At 37.8% G+C, this 26,141-nt stretch overlaps 1 pseudogene; it reads left to right on the forward strand.

Moving 5' to 3' along the window:
* Nucleotides 1-13: 13 nt before the first annotated feature.
* LOC102434539 overlaps nt 14-26,141 on the forward strand; it is a 102,304-nt pseudogene continuing 76,176 nt past the window's right edge.

Here is a 26,141-nt window from a genome sequence, read left to right on the forward strand (position 1 = left end):
TCCGCCTCTCCGAATGGGTCCAGCCTTGAGAGCTCCACGGATAGGTGTCACGACCCGGGGTCTTGGTGCACGGACGCGCGCCTCTTCCGCCGCCCGGCCCACTCGCACCGACCCCATCCCTTCCCGCGCTCGCTCGCCGCCGCGGGGGATGGCGCCGCTGCAGCGCGTGCATCAGCGCAGCTGTGGCGACTTCAGCGTGAACGGAGGACTTGCAAGGATTCCTGCCTCGCTTTCAGCGGACGCAGAGGGGTCCCCCCACCTTCATCCCCACCCCCACCCCCACCCGGGAGGCCTCGGGATAGAGTGGTGCCTCGCCTAGCGCCGCGGCTGTACACGTTTGGAAGCCCGCAGCATCGCCTGACCTCTTGTGCAATCCCTGGTTAGCCTGCCCGGGTCCCCCTGCCTGGCTGCTGCAGCCCCTGCACCGTTTGCACCAGCGGTTTCCGCTGACTGCCTGCCGCAAAGACAGGGGGCATTCCAAAGGAGAAAGCGCACTGAAGGAAAATGCAGGCAGAGAGAGGACTGAAATTTGGCTTAGCTATGGAGCAGGCTACAATATGTGGAAGTGTTTATCAGATATCTGCGCCGAGAGCATAACTTCCTGGCAGTCCAAATAGTGCCTTTTTTTTTTGGTCCAAAGAATACCCAGAGGGAGGGGATTTGGAGCCCACAGGGTTGAGTTGCTGCACTTTGCAGGACTGGCTGGCTGGTGCGGATGATTCTGTAGGTGGCATTCTTCCTTGGAGTCGGGCCTGCCTGAAGGACAGATTAGTGGTGAAGGACACCACTCTATGATACCAGGTTGTTGAAGGACGTTTGTTTTCGTGTTAAGGGGAAAAAAAAACACCGAGATTCCTGCCGGGTTGGGCTGTTATCAGGACAGGTTATAGAAGAATAGGACTCTCTGGCAGGCTCTGTTCCAAGCAGGAGATGGTTTCCAAAACACACACACCCACACACCATCACCACCAAAACCCCAGAATTGTTTATTGTGGAAGTTATGGGCAGAATAATATGTGATAGCCCACTCTAAGCCTTGTTCACATCACATTGTTTAAAGTGGACTTACACAGTCTTTATAAGCCATGCATGTATATTATGTACAACTAGAGGCCTGGCCCACAAAATTCGTGAGCGGGTAAGGTCCCTAGGCCTGGCCTGCGATCAGGGCCATCTTCCCCAGTTGCCCCCAGCCGCCCGCCTCCCCACCCTCCCCCATTCGTTTGCCATGGGGAGATCAGTCCGCAATCGCAATTCTCCCAGGCTCGCTGGCCCTGCCCAGCAGCAGGGTGGCCATCAGGTGATCAGAGCCTGCTGGCTGGGGAAAGGGACCAAGAGGTGGTCAGTGTGCCTCATAGTGACTGGCCAAGCGGTTGTTCTACCATTAAGGTCAATTTGCATATGACCTTTTTATTATATAGGATTATCTAATTCATGCTAATATAGATATTATATATCTTTAGCATAATTTTCTTTTTGCTGCTTAGACCCACATGCAGGGACAGGACTGTGCAACCCCCACAGAGTTTATGGTGAACTTTACACTACAGAGAGTTCTGCAGTTCCTTTCATTCCTTGTTGAAGTCATCCTATTGTGATTCCTATCATGAATGGATGATCCCGATTTTTCTTACTCTTCTTGATGTTTTATTTTGATAGCTATGTCCTTTTAATATTTCATGTAATTTACTTATCATTAATGTTTATGATCTATCTCTCTGTATTCCAGAGGACAGGAATGTTTGATTTGGTTTTGTTATTGTCATTGTTCACTGTTGTATCTACCCCAAGTGCCCAGAGCAGTGTCTGGCACAATAAATGTTTGTTGGTTACAAGAAAGAATCATACACACACACACACACACACACACACACACACGGTAGATATAGAAGGGCCAAGCTAGACGTGGTTATTTCATTCAGAGTGTCCCATGTATTATCATGTGTTTCTTTTTGAGATAAATACTTCATAATCCAAACCAAAGTACATATTATTTATACTGCATATGTGGAAAACTCATCTTCACTTCTTAATTTGTAAGTGCTTTTATTTTAAACTCTTATTTTTTTATTTGCATTGAAAAAATCCTAGCATTCTCTGATAAGGAGTTTTGCAGGAGGACTCATTTCCTAAAGAAAATTGAGTTGGCTCAGATTAATATTATCACCAGATTAATGTTTTAAGAACTCAGATCTGATCCCGTTACTCCCCTGCTTAAAACTTTCTTTGGCAACTTGTATCTATGGAATAAATTTCAAATGCCATAGTATGCTATTCAAGGCTGCCTACAATCTGACACCATCATCCCGCTTCTTTTTCTTATTACCTCTTGCCCCTCTACAAGTCTCACCCTATTCTTTGCCTCATTGAGCTGTTTGCACTTACAAGAACTTGCCTTGACCTCTCACATCCTCATGACTTTGAATTTGCTGTTCCCATAGCCTAGGAAGTTTTTCTTCTAGATTTTCCAATTCCCACTGCTTTACACTTGTTTATCTAGTGCATAGTGCCTAGTAAATATCAAGTAGATATTTGTTGAGGAAATAAATCTTCAAGACTTACATAAATAATTCAGGAAAATCTTCCTGATTTTATTTCTCTTTGCCTAGCTACCTCCATGCACCAACCACACACAGGGTTAAGTATGCCTTCAGTTATAGTAACAGATAATACTTACTGAGTACTTACTTTATACTAAACACTGTTCTAAGCAGTGTATGCATATTAATTCACTTAAACTTCATATTAATCCTACACCCCACTTTACAGATCAAAAAACCAAACCACATGTTAAATAACTTGCTCAAACAGCTGAAGTGAAGCCAAGCTTGGGACCTGGGAAGTCTGTTCGAGAACCAGTGCCCTTGACTTCTAGGCTATACTGCCTTTCCTGTGTATATAGTATATATTATAGTACTTATATTACATTATTGTATTATAGTATAGTACATATTACACTACACTCTTATCTGTTTTACCTGCCTGTAAGATTCTTGAAATTTAAAGGTTGTGTTTTATTAGTCTTTACTTCTTTCTGCCAGGCGCCCAAGTATGCTCGCAATGATTTTTTTCAATGAGTTACCTCTGGATGAATGAATCAAGTATTAGAAACAACCATCTCCATTATTATCTACAGTTTGGGGAAGATGCTCTGATGGGGAAAAAACAATGCTGAACTATGCACTGGGAATGTTATATAATAGGAAAATATGATGTCATAAGACAAAAGTGATGACAAGGCAGTTGGAATGGTACCCCGAGTCTGACACAATCAGGATGCATCCATAATATCTTGTAACAAACTGTAAAGCAAAGTAATTAGAGCAGCAACATTTAACAGCTTGGAAAAACCAATGGCAGACCACTGACAGGAACTAATCTAAGAATGAAACCAAAACGTTTTCCAAACATTATATTGACAAATGATGAATAAGTTTAACTATACAAGATGTTCAGGCAAGGTGTATTTATTGTGTACCTGCTACGTGCCAGACACTGCAAGGTGCTGGAGTACAGTCAAAACAAACCCACAGGTATACACACAAGAATCATTGGCAATGCTATGCAAACATCCTAGAACAGAGGTTGCAAACTGACGGCCCACAGAGTGAGCTTAGTATGTTTTTCACAATGCACTTTTTATTTTTCAAACTTGTTGCAAGCCTTAAAAATTAGGATATTTCACATAGAAATCTGGGTTGTTTTGAAAAAATTTCCTTGCAAATATTGACAACCTTGGTCTCAATTTTTCTGATGCGACAATCAGTTAAAGCTGAGTTGTAGCTGTATTATCACATTCAATGCTCATGACAACCCTATGGTTGTCACAGTCTCCGCTGTTCCTGGTGCTGGGGAGCTAAAACAAGTAAGGTAATGGAAGATGCAAAATTGGTGAGAGAGAGAGAGAGAGAGAGAGAGAGAGAGAGAGAGAGAGAGACCTGAGAAACACTTGTCTGTGTGTGTGTATGCATGTGCATGCCCATGCATACACATATTTTAAAGGCAAAGTAATAAAGTTTTTCAAGAAGAGAAATGGTTTACAGTATCATATTGTAAGAGACCAAGCTCTCTCTAAGGTGACTATGAACTATTAAGAGAGCTATTGACTTTACTTAATTATCAAGATCAGATGTGGGATTCTCTCTTCCCTTGGTTAGAATCTCAAAAGGGGCTATTTCCTCAAAGAACATAATCCCAGTTCTAAGTAGAAGCTAATGAGGGGGGAGACAGAGAAGTTAGGAAAGAGGAGGAGGGAGATGGAGAGAGGATGTCAGGAACTGACACTGGAGAAAGAGCCAGGGGACAGATTATGGAAGACCTTGGATTCCATGGTAAAAATGTGGTCATTATTCTCTAGGGAAAGTGGTGAAAAGGGATCTGTTGAGTGCCTGCCATGTGTTATGTATACCTTACTTACATTATCTTATTAAACTTCATTGTCCACTAGAGAGGTAGATATTTTTATACTCATTTTAAATATAAAGATGAGGCTCAGATATATTAAGCAAGTTTCTGAGGTCATACAACTAATAAGTGATGGAACCAGATCTGATTAAATATAGAGACCATATATTTATGATGCCAGCAGTATTATGTTAAAAACTATCCTTCATTGAAAACTATCCTTCATTGAGAGGGATGTGGCAATATGGATTTGATAGTGAAACACTGCTATCGTAATCTATCACAATCTTCAAAAATACCACAATGGCTTGTATATTTATGCCCACTAGACAAAGAGCTTGGCACTCAGAGACATAAAGCTACTTGTTAAAGATCATATGGCTACTGAATGCAAGAGGTAGAATCAAATCCAGGACACTGAAACCAATGTTCTTTTTCCTCTTTAAAAAAAGAAGATTTTTTAAATTGATTTCACTGAGAGGAAGAGAGAGGGGGAGAGAGATAGAAACATCAATGATGAGAGAGAATCATTGATCAGCTGCCGCCTGCATGCCCCCTACTGGAGATCGAGCCTGAAACCCAGGCATGTGCCCTGAATGAGAATAGAACCATGACCTCCTAGTTCATAGGTCAACGCTCAACCACTGAATCACACTGGCCTGGCAAAACACTACACTTGATGGTATGTCTTCCTTAGGACTAAAAAACATTATAGATTTTGCTGTATCCATGTCAAACTATGTATGACCCCAAACCTTTCTACTTAGTCCATGGTCAGTTTACTTCCTGGTCACAGGCTTAGGCAATCATTTTTAAAATGTATTTTACAAAGTAACTTGATATTTTAATAAGAAACAGCAAAAAGAAGAAAAGTCTGTTTCCCATCAAAGTTAGTTGTGAGCCAGACCAAATTAATTAACTAATCATCATTTATTGTCTACTACACGCCTTGTGCTCTTGCCCATTCTTTAAGGGGAAGCACAATATGTGGCACTTCTTTCCTCCACAGATCACTTTGGGTTTCTTTTTGTTTTTCTTAGGCATTTCAATTGACTGCATATTTTTTAGTTATGTCTACATGTTTATGTAACAATCCTGTCCAAAAATTTGTGGAAAATTAGCCCTTTTCACTATACCCCTAATTCATTGCTATATTTGCTGCTCAGTTGATTACTATTGGTGTATATATGGAAGAGTTAGGGAGCTCAATCCATGAGTAGGTTAAGTTAGTTGTGCAAGATTACTCAGCTAATAAGTGGTGGAACAGCATTTCTGTCATTTGACTTAAAAGTATGACACTTAAATTCTTTTTATTAAGTCCTATCTATAATAATCTATAATAATAAAAGCATAATATGCTAATTAGACCAGACGTCCTTCCAGACATCCTTCCGGATGACCTTCCAGATGAAGCTGGGGCTGTGAGGGAAGCCTGGGTCCTGGGTGCCAGAGGGAAGCTGGTGCCGGCAGCCAGGGGAAGGAAGGCCTACTCTTGCACCAATATTGTGCATTGGGCCTCTAGTTTAAGTTATAAATGAAAACTGTTGAGTATTTGCAATAGAAAATGACAGAAAATGATACTGGTAATTAAAATGGCTTATTTTTTGAAATAGTGTTTATGTCAAAGAAAAAGGAAATAAATTATATGTAGACATTCTGAAAGAATTTTTACCTTAAAGCATACTTTCCAAGGCATGTTATTATGTACAACACTAGTCAAAGATTGTATGGGAAATACCACTAAAGATGTGATGACAGATAAAATGAAAATGGATGTTGCATGCTTAAGGAAACAAGCTTATGTGATAATGTATATATTAAATCATTGGTGAATTCTGCAGTTAAAAATCATTAACTATGCTTAATCCTTGCTTTACCTTTGTTCTGCCTCTCTATAGTTAACACTAGAGGCCCAGCATACGACTTTGTGCACGGGTGGGGTCTGGCCCATCTGCACAGATCCTCCAGGCTGGTGGGTGGTTGGGGGGGATGTGGGAGGTTGGCCAGCAGGCCCCACCCCCTGGTCAAACTCCTGGTCGAGGGGACAATTTGCATATTGGCCTTTTATTATATAGGATGTTAATACAGTATCATAAGAACGTTGCTGGGTATGCAATGAATTTTAATAGAGTAGAGATGGGAGAATGGGGCATGCTTCCATTTAATTCCTTCCTCTCCACTATTTTTTCTTCTCTTTGCACACAACACACTCCAGTCCTTATAATTTTAAAATAAAACTTTCTTCCATCATGGTTTCCTCTTAAGTTATACTTCTGTACCTCCACTTTCTTTTTCTTTTCATTGCCAGCTTTTGGAGAAAGAAATCCATATTCATGACCTCCACTTTTTCATTGCCTTCCCTTCTTGCAAATATGAGGTCTCTTCCATCATTTCCCAGAGATCAAATGCAATAGCGTCTACAGTCAATTCAGGAATGACATTTCGTGGCATGAGAACTGCCATTCTCTTTTTGGTAGCTATGACACTGTACTTCTGACTCATTCATTCTTTCATTCATTCATTTCACAAATACATATTAATTACCCAACCAGTTGTCCTAGGCACCATCTTAGGCACTGAAGGTACAAAATGAATAATTTAGACATGCTTTCTACCCTCCTGAAGATTGCATTTCATTTGCTCTCCTATTTCTCTCAATTCTCTACATTGCCTTCACTAGATCCCTTTTTCCGACCCACATTATAATATAGGCATGTCCCAAGGTCCTGTCCTTTTTCCCCTCCCAGCATACATGTGCATATGCATACACACAGACACACACATGCACACATACTTGAGGCATTGAAGAGAAGAATCATGACTTTAGATTCACAAATGTTTGTTGAATAAGTAAATTTATGTTTTTCTAGCACTGGATATAACTATAGCACTTATACTACTATTATTTTTATTTTATTATTATTATTTACTTCATACATTTTTAAATTTAAGTTCTTTATTGTTTAATGTATTACATAAGTCTCCTTTTCCCCCCATTGACCTCTCCCGGGCTGCATCCAACCCCCAGCACATGCCCTCATCTCCCCCCCCCAATCTTTGTCTATTGGTTATGCTCATATGCATGCATACAAGTCCTTTGGTTGATCTCTTACCCCCTCACCCTCCACCTTCCCTCATAGGTTGGACAATTTTTCTGTGATCCGCAGATGGAATAGAGAAGTTTTTGGTTTTTCTTCCCTGTGACAAATAGGTATGTGTTGAGGAGGGAAAGGCAGAACTGGATTCTAAAGGACTGTATCATACATATAAAATGTGATTCTTAAGCAATTAGCAAATAGTTATTGAGAACTTTTCAATTTCCTGTTAAGCAATTAGTTAGATGGCAGATTAAAATTTGATTATAGAATTTCTCTCTAAAAATATATCACAAAATGAGGAAAATATTTTTTAGAAAAAATTACTGCCACCAAAGAAGGAAAGGAGCATGACCTATAAACTTATAGTTCTTAAGCTCGAAACCATCTTGGGGGCTTTTAAAGTAATATTTGGGTTAGTCAGATATTTTGATTTAATTGATCCAATGTGCAGCCTGAATGTAAGGGTTTTTTTAACCTCCATAGCTCTATCTAAGATTGAAAACCATTGACCTAAGCAAAATATTTCAAAACCTGGTTACTGAAGGGGTGCAAAAAATTCTGGAGTAGTAAAGAAGAGTAGTAGGGCTATATTCCTTACTTCACCCCAAATCCTCCAAAGCAAACTTTTGAATTGGCAAAACATAATTCTCCCTATTATCAACTAAATCTACAAAGGAAAAAAAATGGGCTTAAGTATCCTTATTTTCTCTCTTCTAATAACTGATTAGCAGGAACTACAGCTGCAGAGAAACGAATGATAATAAAAATGAACAATGGACCTGCCTCTCTCTCTCTATGGAAGGGAGGCCTCCAGAGTTACAACTCAAGAAACGATCGTAAGCTTGAAAGTTACTCAACAATGAAATGGTGTACCAGCCTCACCCCAACTAGAAGCAGAGAATCCTAAAATATATAATAAAATCTCAGAAGAGATAGTAGAGAATGAGCAAGATGAAACAAAATTACATGGCAACTGTGCAAACATGCATAATGAAATCATGCATTGTATGCAAAAGAGTTCAATTCATATGAAAATATAACCCAAAGAAACAGAAAGTGAATCTTCATAAATGCTGCATTTTTTTAGAATTTAATGAGAACCAGTATTCAATGAACACGAGTTCAAAGATGTGATGACAGATGGAATGAAAAGGGTTGAATGTCTAAGAATAAAAAAGTGCAACAAATGTCCTTACAGAACAAATAAATAAATTAGACACAAAAACTTAATTTGAAGATCAAAAAAGCATTCTCTGTTTTTGATAAATTTAATGCAGAATAGGTAATACCAAGACATATTCTTATTAAACTATTAAACCTCAAATTTTCACAATGCAAGTTCTATGAAGGCAAGAATTTGTTTTGGTCACTGCTATTTCCAGTGCCCAGACCTCTGTCTGGCAAGTTGTAGGACTAAGTAAATATCTGTTGATGAATGAAAGAATGAAAAAAGATTTTTTTCATTTATTTATCTCTTAAAAGAAAGTTATGGAGTTTCAGGTTCCACTTATAAGGAGTTTAGAAGTCTCTACTAAATCTTAACGACAAGTAAAAAGCTGACCAGACTGAAAAATCAACAACTCTTCTTGATGGGAGCTGGGGGACACAGGGGGAACCACTGCCCCCAATATTGGAGAGTCAGACAGGAAAATACAGGGGTCATGATTTGCTGGAGCAGAGACTCACCAGCAAAAGCCATTGCAGGAACCAAGGCCAAGGTAGGGAAACCTAAACTATAATGAGTGAATTGCTGAAAGCTGACAGCTCTGAAAGTTAAAAATTCCAGGGAGACTCAGATATAGGTGGTGGGTCCCATAATATTGTTGAGATTTATTTCCAGGAGGTCGACCAGGTTCCCACACTAATTATTGGAGAAGAAAATCTCCCCAGGCTTCCAGCAGGGAGAGGGGAAAAAGGAACCATTTTGAAATGCCTCCAGGGGAAACTAGTTTACTAGAGCCCAATCTGTTGGAATATTATCAAAGTTGAAAGGAAATACCCAACTATAGCACACGCTTGTCACCTGACTCACCAAAGGGGAGAAGAAAAAACTAAGAAACACTTGTGAAGTTCAATCCAGAGGTATAGGTTCACTAATACACTGAGACCTAATTATAGAACAATAGAATGCTTCCCGTCCCTGCCCCCACACCTCACCTCACCACCACATTTTTAAAGGCCTACTTACAGCAGATCCTTTTACCTGGTACATGATATCTGGCTATCAAGAAAAAGTTTCAAGACATAACAAAATGCAAAAAGCACAATTCAATGACAAAGCAATCATCAGATCCAAACATGAGAAGGACGTTGGGATTTAAACAACTATGATGAATATACTAAGGACTCTAATGGAAAAAGTAGACAGCATGCAAGAACAAATGGGCACTGTAAGCAGAGAGGTGTAAATTCTAAGAAAGAATAAAAATGAAATTGCTAGAGATAAATAATACTCTAAAGAATGAAGAATGTCTTTGATGGACTCATTAGTGGATTGGACATAGCTGAGGAAAGAATTTCTAAGCTAAAGGATGTATCAATAGGATATTCAGAAACCAAAAAGAGAAAAAAGACAGAACACACACACACACACACACACACAGACACAGAATGAATAGTTGCCCTGGTCAGGTGGCTCAGCTGGTTGGAGCATCTCCCGTGCACCAGAGGTTGTGGGTTTGATTCCCAGTCAGGGCACATACCTAGGTTGGAGGTTCAATCCCCAGTCAGGGCACAAATGCGAAGCAACTGATCAATGTTTTTCTCTTACATTTATGTTCCTTTCTATCTTTTCCTTCCCCTCTCAAGAAAAAAATCAATAAACTTATCCTCAGGTGAGGATTAAAGAGACACACACACAAGAAAAATAGAATAGCATATCTAAGTACAGTGGGACATCTATAAAAGGTGCAACATACAGATAACAGGGATACCAGAATGAGGAGAAAGAGAGAAATAATAAGAAATATTTTGAACAATAATGACTGAGAATCTCCCCAAATTAATCTCAAATAATAGATCCAGGAAACTTACTAAATACCAAGCAAGATAAATACCAAAAAGACTACACCCAGTCATATAATTTTCAAATTACAAAAAAAATCAAAGGTAAAAAAATATCCTTAAAGGAACTCAAGTGGCGGGGGGAGGGAGGGGACACCTTCCTATAGAAGAATAAAAATAAATGCATTCAACTTCTCAGAAACCATGCAAGCAAAAATAGATTGGAATGAAATTTTAAAGTATTGAGAGAAAAAGGCCACCAATCTAGAATTCTATGCCCTGCAAAATTATCCTTCAAAACTAAAGGAGAAATAAAGATGTTTCTCAAACAAAAATGGCAAGAATTTATTGCCAGTAGAAGTGACTTGCAAGAAATGTTAAAAGACGTTCTTTACAAAGAAGAAAAATTGCATAGTTCAGAAACTCAGATCTACATAATAAAGGAAGAACATCAAAGAAAGAATAAGTGAAGGTAAAATAAAAAATTTTGTTAATTCTTAATTGATTTAACAGATAACAGTTTGTTCAAAATAATATTAACAATGATGTATTTGATTATGTGATTATGTAGGTTTATATATATATCTTATGCACATATTATATATATGCTTATGTATGCTTATACATAAGTGAAACAAATGCCAGCAATGATACAAAGGACAGGAGGAAGGAATTAGGATTATTTTGTTATTACAAGTAAAATGGCATAAGTCTGGATTTGTTTTATTTATAAATGTATATTGCAAACTCTAGAGCAACAATTAAAACAAAATAATAAAAAAGGACTATAAACTGATATTCTCAGAAAGGAAAGAAAATACAATCATATAAAATGCTCAAAACCACAAAAGGCAGAAAAAGAATGAAAAGTAAAAGTAGAAACAAATAATAAGAGTTAAAAAATAGAAAATCATAATGATAATGATAGATATTAGCAAGATTACTAAAAATAACTATCAAAGGAGAGATAAAGAGCTTACCAGACAAGAAAAAGCTAAAAAAGTTTATCATCACCACAAGAAATGTGAAAGGGATTTCTTATGAAGAAGAAAGACCCCCCCATAAATATGAATAATAAAATGGCAATAACTACATACCTATTAATAACCACTTTATATGTAAATGGATTAAATGCTCCAATAATAAGGCATAGTGTTTTGGATAAGAAAATAAGATCCATACATATACTGTTTAGAAGAGACTTACTTCAGATTGAAAGACACAAACAGACTGAAAGTAAAGGGATGGAAATGAAAAAAAAAAGCAGGGATAACAATACTTATATCATACAAAATATACTTTAAAACTAAGGGTATAAAAGAGACAAAGAAGGAAATTTCATAATGATAAAAAGATCAATCCAATAAGAGGATATAACCGTTGCAAACATTTATGCACCCAATGTAGGAGCACCTAAATATATGAAACAAATATTGATGGAAATAGGAGGAGAGATGAATGGCAGTGCATATTTGTAGGGGACTATCTCATTTATATCCATGGATAGATCATCCAGACAGAAAATCATCAAGGAAACAGTGGTCTTAAATGACACATTAGACCAGATGGATTTAATTGATATTTTTAGAGCATTTCACCCTAAAGTAGTAGAATATGTATTCTGTTCAAGTGCATATGGAACATTTTCCATGGTAGACCACATGTTAAGCCATAAAACAAGTCTCAATAAATTTAAGGAGATTAAAATCATGTCAAGGATCTTCTTTGGCCACAAAAATATGAAACTAGTTATCAATTACAAGAGCAAAAAACTAAAAAAAGCTCCCCAAAACAGACACATGGATGCTAAAACACATGTTACTAAACAATGAGTGGATTAGCAATGAGATCAACAAAACAAATCAAAAGTTACCTTGAGAATAATGAAAATGAAGACACAAGGACCCCAAATCTATGGGACACAGCAAAAGCAGTTCTAGGAGGGAAATTCATAGCAATACAGGCCTACTTCAAGAAACAAGAAAAAATTTCAAATACACAACCTAATCTTACACTTAAAGGAATGAGAAAAAGTACAGAAAGTATAACCAAAAGTCAGAAGAAGGAGGAAAATAATAAAGATAGATCATAGTGGAAAGAAATTAAACAAAGTCTAAAAATTTTTTAAAAGATCAATGAAACCAAGCGCTGGTTCTTTGAAAAGATAAAAAAAAAATGATTAATCTTTAACCAAAAAGAGAGGACCCAAATAAAATCAGATATGAAAAAGAAATGATAAAAAGCATCACAGAAATACAAAGGATTACATGAAAGCAGTATGAAAAATTATATGCCAACAAATGGGATAATCTGGAAGAAAAGGATAAATTACTAAAAACATAAAATCTTCCATGACTGAATCAAGAAGAAACAACATCTGAACAGACTTTAACTACTAATGAAATTGAATCAGTAATCAAAAATCTTCCAATAAAAGTCCTAGACTCAATGGCTTCACAGGTGAATTTTACTAAACATTCAAATAAGAACTAACACCCATCTTTTAAAAAGTGATACCAAAAATCTGAAAAAGAGGGAAATCTCTTAAGCTTATTTTACAAGTCCAGCATTATCCTGATTCAAAAGCCAGACATTATATTACAAAAGAAAGGAAATTAGAGGTCAATATCCCTTATGAATATAGTTGCAAAAACCCTCAACAAAATATTAGTAAACTGAATTCACCAATATATTAAAAAATCATATACCATGATCAAGTGAAATTTATTCCTGGGATGCAAGCTTGGCACAATATCCACAAATCAATTAACATGATACATTACATAAGCAAAATGAAGGATATAAATCATATGATCATAGCAATAGATTTAGAAAAAGCATTTGACAAAATCTAACATCATTTATGATAAAAACTCTCAGCAAAGTGGGACTAGTAGGAAACATACTTCAACATAATAAAGGCCATATGTGACAAACCCACAGCTCACATCATACTCAACAATGGAAAGCTAAAAGATCTGGAACAAGACAGGATATCAACTTTTACCCCTTTATTCAATGTCGTATTAGAAATCCTAGCTACAGCAATAAGATGACAAGAACAAAAAGACATCCAAATTGGAAAGAAGAAATAAAACTGACATGATACCATGACATACTATACATAGAGAACCTAAAGATTCCACCAAAAAACTACTTGAATTGATAAAGGTATTCAATATAGTAGCAGGATACAAAATAAATGTTTAGAAATTGGTTGCATCTGTGTACACTATCTAGAGGCCCAATGCATGAAAATTCATGCAAGAGTAGGCCTTCCTTCCCCCGGCTGCTGGCACTGGCTTCCCTCTGGCACCCAGGACCCTGGCTTCCCTTCTCTGGCCACCAGCAGGCACCCGGCACCTGGGCTGGCTTCCCTCAGGCCACCTGCAGGCACTCGAGACCCAGGCTGGCTTCCTCTGGGCCCCAGCTTCATCAGGAAGGATGTCCGGAATGACGTCCAGAAGATGTTGGTCTAATTAGCATATTAGCCTTTTATTACCTACTAGAGGCCCGGTGCACAAAAATTTGTGCACTCAGGGGGGTGGGGAGGGGGGTCCCCCAGCCCGGCCTGTGCCCTCTCGCAGTCTGGGACCCCTTGGGAGATAACAACCTGCTGGTTTAGGCCTGCTCCTGGGTGGCTGAGCGCATGCCCAATCCCTAGGGGCAGCCCCTGGTCGGGCTCAGAGCAGGGTTGATTGGGGAGTTGGAGCGCCACCCCCCGTCATGCACAGAGCATGGCGGATGGGGAGGTTGCGATGCCACCCCTAGTCACGCTCAGGGTAGGGCTGATTGGGGGGGTTGGGGCACCGCCCTCTGTCACACTCAAGGCAGGGTCGATAGGGAAGTTGCGGTGCCACCCCCTGCCACACACAGAGCAGGGCCGATCAGGGGGTTGGGGCGCTGCCCCCTGTCACACACACAGCAGGGACCATCAGGGGTTTGGGGAGCTCCCCCTTGTCATGCACAGATCAGGGCAGATAGGGAGGTTGTGGAGCTGCCCCCTGTCACACACAGAGCCGCAGGGTGATCAGGGGGTTTTGGGCACTGCCCCCTGTCACGCTGATCCCGGTGCCGGGAGCCTTTGCCGCTCCGCTGATCCCGGTGCCGGGAGGCATATTACCCTTTTACTATATAGAATAGAGGCCTGGTGCACGGGTGGGGGCTGGCTGGTTTGCCCTGAAGGGTGTCCTGGATCAGGGTGGGGGTCCCCACTGGGGTGCCTGGCCAGTCTGGGTGAGGGGCTGAGGGCTGTTTTCCGGCTGGCGAGTGACTGAAGCTTCCAATCGCTCCTTGTTTTCTTTTTTTTTTTTTTATTCTGGGCCAGCTTTAGCTCTGAGGCCTAGCTGCTGAAAACATCGATACAATGTTGCGGTCCAGCTGGCTTTCAGTCTGGCTGGTTTCTGGGGTTTTGTTTAGCTTCTTATTTGCAACATAGTACATAGTTGCTTAGACTTGCAGCTGAGAGGCCGGCAAGTTAGGCGGGGAACGTTGGAGTCCGCAGTCACTGAAGCAAGCAAGCCTCCCTGCTCGCTTCAGTGCATGGCTGCCGGCCGCCATCTTGGCTGACAGTTAATTTGCATAAGGATATGCTGATTAGCCAATGGGAAGGGTAGCGGTCATACGCTAATTACCATGTTTCTCTTTTATTAGTGTAGATACTAATAAAAGGCTAATATGCTAATTATACTGGATCAACCGGACATCTTCTGGACATCTGACTTCTTTCCAGACAAAACCATGGTGGCAGGGGCTAAGCCAGAGGTAGTTAGGGGAGATCAGGCCAGCAGGGGAGCAAGCAGTTAGGGGTGAGATCAGGCTGCACGGGGGAGCAAGCAGTTAGGGGTGCAATCAGGCCGGCGTGGGGGAACAAGCAGTTAGAGAGTGATCAGGCTGGCAGGGGAGGGCAGTAGGGGGCAACAAGGACAGCAGGGGAGTGGTTAGGGGGTGATCAGGCAGGCAGGCAGAGGTGGTTAGGGGTGATCAGGCAGGCAGGCAGGTGAGCGGTTAGGAGCCAGGGGTCACAGATTGGAAAGGGTGCAGGCCGGGCTGAGGGACACCCCCCCATGCATGATTTCATGCACCGGGCCTCTAGTAATAGATAATGAACTATTAGAAGTAGAAATTAAGAAAATAATTCAATTTATAATTTCATAAAAAATAAAACATCTAGGAATACATTTAACTAAGTAAGTAAAAACCCTGTACTTGGAAGATTACAAGTCATTGAAGAAAGAATTTGAAGAGGATACAAATAAATGGAAGCACATAGCATGTTCATGGATAAAAAGAATTAAGATCATTAAAATGTCAATACTAGGATGTCCATACCAAAGCAATCTATAGATTCAACATAATCCCTTTCAAAATACCAATGATATTTTTCATAGAACTAGAACAAATAATCCTAAAATTTATATTGAACCATGAAAGACCCTGAATAGCAACAACAGTCTTGAGAAAGAAGAACATAGATGGAAGTATCACACTATCTGATATTCAACTATAGTACAAGGGTATGTGTCTGCTTCTGTGCCAGTACCATAGATCAATGGAATAGAACAGAGAGCCCAGAAATAAACCCACATCTATGGTCTATTAATCTAGGACAAAGAAAACAAGAATATACAATGGGGTAAAGACAGTCTCTTTAATAAATGGTGTTGGGAAAACTGGACAGAAACATGCAAAAATAAAACTAGATTATGTCCTTACACCATATACAAGAATAAACACAAAATGGATTAAACACTTAAATGTAAGACCTGAAAACATCAAACTCCTAGAAGATAACATAGGTATCTTTTGATACTCCCCTTAGTAAATTTTTTTTTTGATATATCTGCTTGGGCAAAGGAAACAAAGGAAAAATATACAAATTGGACTACTTTAAACTAAAAAGTTTTTGCACAGCAAAGGAAACCATCAACAAAACAAAAATACCACCACTCTAATGGGAGAAGTAATTAGCCATTGATATATATGATAAGGGGTTAATATCCAAAATTTATAAAGAATTCATACAACTCAACTGAAAAACCAAGCAATCAAATTAAAATGGGCAGAGGACTCAAATAGACATTTCTCTAAAGAGGACATGCAGATGGTCAATAGACATATGAAGAGATGCTCAATGTCCATATCACCTCACGTCTGTCAGAAAGCCTATCATTAACAAATCAAAAAACAACAAATGCTGGCAAGGATATGGAGAAAAGGGAACTCTTGTGCACTGTTTGTGGGAATGCAGATGGGTGTAAAAAATAGTATGGAGGGTCCTCAAAAAATTAAAAATGGACTGCATTATGGCCCTTTAATTCCACTTCTGTGTATATATCTGAAGAAACCCAAACACTAATTAGAAAGAATATATGCGCCATTATGTTCATGGCAGTGTTTTTTTACTAGTACAATAGCCAAAATATGGAAGCATTCTAAGTGCCCATCAATGGACTATTACTCGGCCATAAAAATGAAATTTAACATTTGTGACAACATTGATGAACCTAGAGTTATTATATTAAGTGAAATAAGTCAGACAGAGAAAGACAATTATCATATGATTTCACTTATATGTGGAATCTAAAAAAAATAAGTGAACAAACAAAATAGAGACACATTCATAGTTACAGAGAATAGACTGATGGTTGCCAGATGGGAGGGAGCTTGAAGGGCTAGGTGAAAAAGGTGAAGGGATTAAAAAGTACAAACTGGCAGTTACAAAATAGTCTTGGGGATGCATAGTAAAACATAGGGAATATAGTCAATAATACTGTTTGGTGCCAGATAGGTACTAGATTTATCCAGGGGATCACTCCTGGATAGTCTGACCACTATGCTGTACACCTGAAAGTAATATCATATTGAATGTCAACTGTAATTGAAAAAAAGACACTATGTTATTGGTAAAATAATAAACAAATAGATCAATGGAATAGAATAGAGAACCCATAAATATAACCCATAAATATAGTCAACTGATTTTTGACAAAGGAGGAAAGGCAATATAATGGAGCAGGAATAGTCTAACAAATGGTGCTGAAACAACTAAACATCAATATGCAAAACAAAGGAATATGCTAGTAGACACAGATCCTATACTTTTTATAAAAATTAACTCAAAATGGATCATAGATGTAAATATTTAATGCAAAACTATAAAACACCTAGAAGGTAATATAAAAGAAAACCTAGAGGACCCTGGGGTATGATGATGCCTTTTTAGATAAACACCAAGGGCAAGATGAATGAAAGAAATAATAAGCTAGACTTCATTAAAATAAAAAAAAACTTCTCCACTGGGAAAGACAATATCAACAGAATTAGAAGACAAGTTACAGACTTGCAGAAAATTTTTCCAAAAGACACATATGGTAATGAACTGTTATCCAAAATATATTTAAAACTCTTAAAACTTAACAATAAGAAAATACCCTGATTAAAAAATGGTCCAAAGACCATAACACATTACATACATATATAATTGGCAAATGAGCATATAAAAAATGCTCCACATCATATTTCAGCAGGGAAATGCATATCAAAAGAAGATACTGATACACACCTTTTAGAATGGCCAAACTCCAGAACAATAACACCACAGAAGCTGGTGAGGATGTGGAGCAACAGGAATTCTCATTTGCTGTGTTGGGTATGCAAAATGGTATAGCCGTTTTGGAATATAGTTTGGTGGTTCTTACAAAATGAAACATATTCTTACCATATAATCCAGAAATTGTGCTCCTTTGAATTTATCCAAAGGAGTTGAAAACTTATGTCCACACAAAAATGCATGCCAATATATATATATAGCAGCCTTATTCATAATTGTCAAAACTTGAAAGCAAGTTTTAGTAGGCAAGTGGATACATAATGCATATTACTAAGTGAAAGAAGCCAGTCTGAGAAAGTTACATATGATTCCGACTACATGACATTTCTGAAAGACAAAACTATGAAGGCAATAAAAAGATCAGTGGTTGCAGGGTGAGGGGGACAGGAAAAGAATAGGTAGAGCACAGAGGATTTTAGGTTATTGATATTATAAAGATGGACATATATCTTATACATTTGTCCAAACCCATTGAATGTGTAACACCAACAGTGAACCCTTAAGTAAACTATAGATTTGGGGTGATTATAATTTGTAAATGTAGATTCATCCTTAGTAAAATATGTATCATTTTAGTAAGCAATGTTGATAATAGGGGAGTGACATTGATAATGGGGAAGGTTATGACTCTGTGGTGGCAGGAAATATCTTTATAACTTTCTCTCAATTTTATTGTAAATCTAAAACTGCTCTAAGAAAAGTCTTAAAAAATAAGCAAATTACCTATAAGAGGAAAAGGGTTGAGGCTTGCTTTGGATTACTGTACAGCTAGATAAAAGCAGACTATGAGCTACAAAGTTTGTAGAGTAAAAGTGACTCAGGAGTTATACCCAGCCGAAGTGGCATCTATAATAATAAAACAGTAATATGCTAATTAAACTGGACAGCCGGACGTCTTTCTGGACGACCTTCCGGATGAAGTCGGGGCTGCAAGGGCCAAGGCAAACCACCGTGGCTATGAGGGCTGAGCCCCTTGCATGAATTTCGTGCATCAGGCCTCTAGTTCTGATATAAAAGCGGAAAGCAGACAGTCTCAAACATAATACAATTGGAGAACACAGCATCACTGAAAGAATATTTTGATAAGTAAATCTAACCAGTTAGGAGATGAATCAAAATATAGAATTCAAATATTTATATCATAATAAAAAATTGGTGAGTAAGCATTGAATAATTTTAAATATAAAACCAATATAAATAATTGTGGGTTATGATAATAGGGCAGGATGTGAATGTTGTTAATTATTGATAATTTCAAGATAAAAAATAAAATTTTGAGAGGCCAGAGGAAGGGAATAGGAAAGTAAGTTGTTGATGTCTTCTTTGAAGCATGGCATTAATTAATATTGACTAAAATTGATAACTGTAGGTATTTTTTAAATAACAGATCTTATTAACATTTTATAGTCTTTGTCTCCCTCACTCTGTACATAAAACCTTAAGGAGCTCTTTTAGAAGGGAATATCTCTTGTAAAGAAGTATCTTATTTGAATATGTCAATTCCCTCAATTTACTTACTTTCTTTTATAAAAATCAAGGGAAATTAAATTTATTTTTTCATCCATCCATCCACCTACCCACAAATACATAAATGCATTTATCCATCTATCTGTAGTTGTATAAGAAATATCTTGACTTATCTTCCTCTCTTCTTAATAATAGTAACTTATGGGTAGTGGGGTTTAAAATGATTTAAAAACTTTTAGTTCTGGATTGCTTGCTTCCTTATAATTACCATGTATTATCTCTACCAAAGTAATAATGTGATTTTTCTTTAAAATGAAAAAAGTTAGAAGCTAATTTGCTAATGTTAATTAATTCTGGGTGCAGGAACCTTTTGTTTTCATTTTCTTCTTGTACTTTTTTTGTTTCTAAAAAGCATTAACAAAATATATTTTTAGAGAAATATGTTCTAATAAACATTTGTAAATATGCACATTACTAAGTTTCACTTTTCAGAATGAATTTTAATATTAATTTTGCTCTTGATTCCTACATTTTAATGGAGAGTTTGATAGGAGTTAAATCATTAAAATGTTTAATAAGAATAATTGCAAGCAAGAAAGGCATATTTAGGAACTGAAGGGAAGGGAAAAAGAGAATGGCCATTTCATGAATGCCTACTATGTGCTCAATACTAGACTAAGTCCTTTATACATTATCTCATTTAGTCTTCACAATAAACCTGTGACAGAGGCACCATTATTATTTAAAATAAGATGTCTGAGGTCTTGCAACATTGACTTACTTGCCAGGATCCTGTGTGCCAGCATCTAAGCCAGGTAGTACGACTTCACAGCCCTTGATTTTCATTCTCTCCTTTAATCCTCATAATAATTCTGAGGACTATTTCCTCTCAGATATGAAAATTGAAGTGTTTAAAGGTGAAATAATTTTTCCAAATCATATGATGGGGCTGGAATTCAGTTCTGTTTTTAAAATTTCAGAGGAGCATCTTTATTTTTTTCAGTTATTTCTATGATTCTATCATTTCCTCCAATAAACTAATGACTCCATCTAAAGTGTGGTGAGTTTCTTTCCATGGCCCATTGCCTCGGAATGTGGGTTCATAACACACTGGGGTAAGATCAAAGCATAAATTACTAACTGCTATGTTGGCCTCTCACACGAGAATAAAACCCATATTCATTTATCTACTCATCACCACTCTTGGTCTTTCCAGCGTGCCAAACTTTAATATCGTGTCTGTGTGTCTGCATGTGTGTGTAGGTTTCACAATTAATTTGATTCGATTTCTACCCATTCTCCTTCCCTTTTCACCTTTTCTTTGAAAACTTGCTATACAGAGAAGTCTTGATTTCTATGACTTTCACTTAACCCATTTTATGATGTAGTAAACATGCTCTAGGGCCACAAAATACCGGCTCTTCCACAAAATACCGACTTCTGCGCATGGGCCACGAAGTTTGAATCGCACTGGACGTGTGCACCCGCACGTGGTATTTTGTGGAAGAGCCACACTCAAGGGGCCAAAGAGCCGCATGTGGTTCGCGAGCCGCGGTTTGCTGACCACGGGTCTAGGCAATTAAAAAAATACGTAGCCTTTTATTTTTTCTTCATATTCAGAGTTATAATTAATATATAAAGATGAAAAGTCAGTTTTGTAACCTAAAATATTTACTTATTAAAATGATATTAATACCTTCATACACTATACAAAAGTAATGAGGCAAACATGTGCATTTACAGAACTGCACGTCAAGCAGTTCCCTGTGAGGGACTTCCCAGCAGAACCTCGTTCATCAGTGAGGACGGTCATTCAGATCAAAACTGAGCTTTGTGGCTACAGAGCTTATGCTTCTAGATGTGCTTCAGAAACTAAGGAAACTGGAGAAGAGCAGAAAAAATGAGATTCACAAATAAAACTAGACACCAATGTTCTACTTAATACCTTACCTGGAAACAGTCTTTCCTGAGGAAAACAAAACAAAAGAAAGATAAAAATCTCTAGTTTCTCTGTTTGTTCAGATGCTTCTTTACTTGTTCTTTGTATTCGTTTCTTTATTTTTTGAGTGTGTGTGTGTGTGTGTGTGTGTGTGTGTGTGTGTGTGTGTGTGTGTTAACCTTCAGAATGAAAGGTTTCCAGTTACTGTAGGATATCCAAGCCTGGAAATGTTTTCCATTATAATTCTAGGAAGCGATAGCCAACTGCTTATGTTTGTGAATGAGAAAATAGAAAAGCTTGGAGAAGGAACTGATTTGGGATGGGTTATATGAAAATAAGTGTTTTTGATATATGTACAGAAGTATGTAATTCAGACAGAATGTTTCAGGGATGAGTAATTTAAATGAATATGGGTTTTATTTTTGTGTAAGAGGTCAGCATAGCAGTTATAATTTATGCTTTGATTTTACCCCACTGTGTTATGAACCTACATTTTGAGGCAAATGGGCCATGGAAGGAAACTCACCACGCTTTCTGAATCGAGTCTTTAGTTTCTCAGAGGGAAGGATATGCCCTCTAAGAATCATGAATCATAGGTTAAAAAAAATCATAGATGCTCCTCTGAAATTTTAAAAACACACGTATTTTTAAAGTTCTTTCTTCAGCAAAATAATCCCTTTTAAATTATTCAGTAATGGATCCAGAAGGCAAATAATCCCAAACCACAAATGATCCAAAAACTTATTTATAATTGGGTTAAGAATGTGTTAATTTTATTTGGTAATACTGGTAGAGTGTTTTGTACCATATTTAGGTTAATAAGATTGGTTTGATTTCCTAGAATAGTAAATGTGGACTGGCTCATTCAGGAAGCAACTGGTCTAGGATTATAGTTTTGCAAATAGATCAGTCTCCAAGGATGGCACATTTAAAAAGTAATTAACCACGAATCTGTTCACTTCATTCCTCTCATCCCTAGGCTGGGCTAACAAAATCATTTTATGAAATAGCCATTTGAAGGGAGATTTTATAGTTGATTTAAAGTATGAACCCTAAAAGCTGTTTTATTACAAAACAATCAAGATCTGCAATGTTCAGGCTGGGGAAGAACATGTGGCTAGTTGGTAGACAAAAATATTTTGAATCTCCTCAAGCATATTGATATTCTTTTTTTGCAGCCACTGTACATTCCTGGCATTTTCGTGTACAATATTGATCTGTAGCAACTTGACTACCTACTAGAAAGTTATTTATCCTTAAAAAAGAAATTAAAAACACCCAAGTTTATGAATTTCGCTGCTGGTGTTTTCCTTCTAAGAACCACTAGCACAAAGCATAGAACTAAACAGAGAAACTCAGTTGAGAGTCAGGGATCTACGTTGCTTCTTGACTCTACTTCCCAACTGTGTAAACGTGAGCAAATGACTCAACTGCTCTGAACTGCAAATCAGATATGTTTAACGCTTAACAAGGGTTTGTTGGCTTGGCATAGATGAGATATAGGTAAAAGCATATTGAATAATGTAACTACACAAGTGGCATTTATTATCTTCAGTTTAATATGGACATGAACTTCCCTGAACCTTAGCTCTAGGGTGGGAGCCTCAAGTTAATTCTAGAGTTTCTTGACTCTCTAAGCTTTGTGACAGGCACTGGCTCTGTTTCTGAGAAGAAAGTGTGTGTGTGTGTGTGTGTGTGTGTGTGTGTGTGTGTAAGGGCAGGGGGGATGATGCTTCCTTCCACTTATCTTTCCCAAGCCTTGCAAAAAGGCCTTAACAAACCAGAGAGAATGCAAATAAGAGTGAAACAATAGGAATTCACCTCCCTGTAAATTAAACTTGAGAAGACATTTCTTTCCTATGTGTGCTAATCATTAAGACCCTGAAGGCTGTCTCCATAGTTCCAGTGATAAAATACTTTGATGTTAAATTACTGAATGACACCATAACTCAAAGAACAGAGCGGGAAGAGAAGAAAAGAAAATGCTTATGTTGACTCACAGAAATGCTTTAGTCATCAGCAAGGAATGGAAGGAAATAAAGTACATATTAATGTATAATGGGTGTTTTAGCAAATTAAATTTTGCAGAAATATGCTTAAGCATGTGGCATTGCTTAAGGGCTAGCCCCATTAGGAGAGGCAATCAGACAGTCTTTTGTTTGCACACCATGTGTGGCAGCGAAGGGAGAGAAATAGACATTATTTTCTGAGGAACATATGATGGCTGCATTGGAGCATTAATGCATCTTTTAAGTCTTTTGGCTAGGAAAAAAACAATAGTGGGCACCATCTACATTGTTAAGGACAAGGTGAGAAAATAATGCCTTCTAGAAAGAAAGCATCAAGTGAAAATATGGCCAGGTTATCACAAACTGTGTTGCTATAGGCATTATAGTTGCTGTGTGGGCAGCTATTAAGAGGGGACAAGATCAAATTACAGCTGATACTGCATTTTTATGTTATCTTGAAAGAGTTGCAGCTGGATTAAGCCTAACCAAATACTGTATTAACCTTTTCACATGCTAATAAAGTACAGATAAAGAAACTGGGGGTTCTGAACTTAAGCATTTTATTGGCTGATACTTTACACATTTATCTTGTATCTTGTTTACACTGTTAAAAACAAGACAACAGACCCCAAATGGAGTTGCTTGTGCTGAACCTCTCTTCACCAAACTGAGACTTAATTACAGTTTCCACTCTTTCAGAAATGGAATCTTAAACCAGTCATCAGGAATCACCTAATCAGCACTAATTAGGTACTCTGCCTGGTAGAACCCTGCCACCCACCGAAGGGAAGTAACCTTGCAATAACCAACACATTCCTTCTGCCTAGTATTACTTCCTTGTCTGTTCCCTTGTGCCTATAAAATTCTTTCATTTTGTACAGCTTCTGGGAGCTCCTCTCTATCTGTTAGATTGGATACTGATTGACTTGCATCAATTTTTGCTCAAACTCTTTTATTTTACTTTTTTATTGAATTTATTGGGGTGACATTGGTTAATGAAATTACATAGGGTTCAGGTGTACAATTCTATAATCCATTATCTGTATATTGTAATGTGTGTGCACCACCCCAAGTAAGTCTCCTATCACCACTTATGCCCCTATACTCTCTTCTACCTCCCTGGCCCCCATTCCCTCTGATAATCACCATATTGTTGTCTGTGTCTATGAGTTGTTGCTTTTATTAATCCCTTCACCTTTTTCACCAAGCCCCACAACCATCCTCCCCCTCTGGCAGCTGTCAATCTGTTCTCTATCTATGGGTCTGTGTATATTTTGGTTGTTGGTTTATTTCATTCATTCGATTCCACATATACTAGTAAGTGAAATTATATGGTACTTGTCTTTCTTTGACAGGCTTATTACACTTAGCAAAATGCTCTCTAAGTCCATCCATGCTGTTACAAAGGGGAATGTTTCCTTTCCTTCTTTTTAAAGGCTGAATAGTATTCCATTTTGTAAATATAACATAGCTTTTTTATCCATTCGTCTACTGATGGGCACTTGGGCTGCTTTCAAATCTTGGCTATCGTAAATAATGCTGCAGTGAATATAGGGGTGCATATATTCTTTTGAATCATTATTTCAGGTTCTTAGGATATATTCACAGAAGTAGAATCACTGGATCATAAGGCAGTTCCATTTTTTATTTTTTGAGGTTACTCCATACTGCTTTCCACTGTGGTTGCACTAATTTGCATTCCTATCAACAGTGCACGAGGGTTCCCTTTTCTCCACATCCTCGCCAGCACTTGTTGTTTGTGCACTGGGCCTCTGATATATATATATACACACACAGTATGTATATATATTGTTATTAGGAATGTCTGAGATTTTACTGCTTATATTTTCTTCTGAGATTTTATGGTTTTAAGTCTAACATTTAATTCTTTAATCCATTTTGAGTTTATTCTTATGTATAGTGGAAGAAGGTGGTCTAGTTTCATTTTTTTGCATGTATCTGTCCAATTTTCCCAACACCATTAATGGAATAGACTATCTTTACCCCATTGTATGTTTTTGCCTTCTTTGTCAAATATTAATTGACCATAAAGGCATGGATTTATTTCTGGGCTCTCCATTCTGTTCCTTTAATTGATATGTTTGTTTTTACGCCAGTACCATGCTGTTTTGATTACTTTGGCCTGGTAGAATAGTTTGATATCAGGTAGTATGAATCCTCCAACTTTTTTCTTCCTTCTCAAGATTTCTGTGGCTATTCGGTTTTGTGGTTCCATATAAATTTTTGGAATATTTGTCCAAATTCTGTGAAATATGCCATTGGTATCTTGATAGGAATTGCCTTGAATCTATAGATTATTTTGGGTAGTACGGACATTATAAAGATGTTAATTCTTCTTATCCATGAACATGTTGTATATTCCACTTATTTATATTTTCTTCAATTTCTTTCTTCAGTGTAATATGATTTCTGAGTACAGGTCTTTTACCAGGAATGAATGCTTAAATTCATTCCTAGGTATTTTATTTTTTGATGTGATAGTAAATGGGATTGTTTGCTTAGTTTCCCTTTCTGATAGTTTACTATCCTATGTAATAACAGGCTAATATGCAAATTGTCCCCTTGGGAGTTTGACCGACCAGGAGTTC

Source organism: Myotis lucifugus, unplaced genomic scaffold, assembly GCF_000147115.1.
Source record: "Myotis lucifugus unplaced genomic scaffold, Myoluc2.0 scaffold_270, whole genome shotgun sequence".
Classification (NCBI taxonomy): domain Eukaryota; kingdom Metazoa; phylum Chordata; class Mammalia; order Chiroptera; family Vespertilionidae; genus Myotis; species Myotis lucifugus.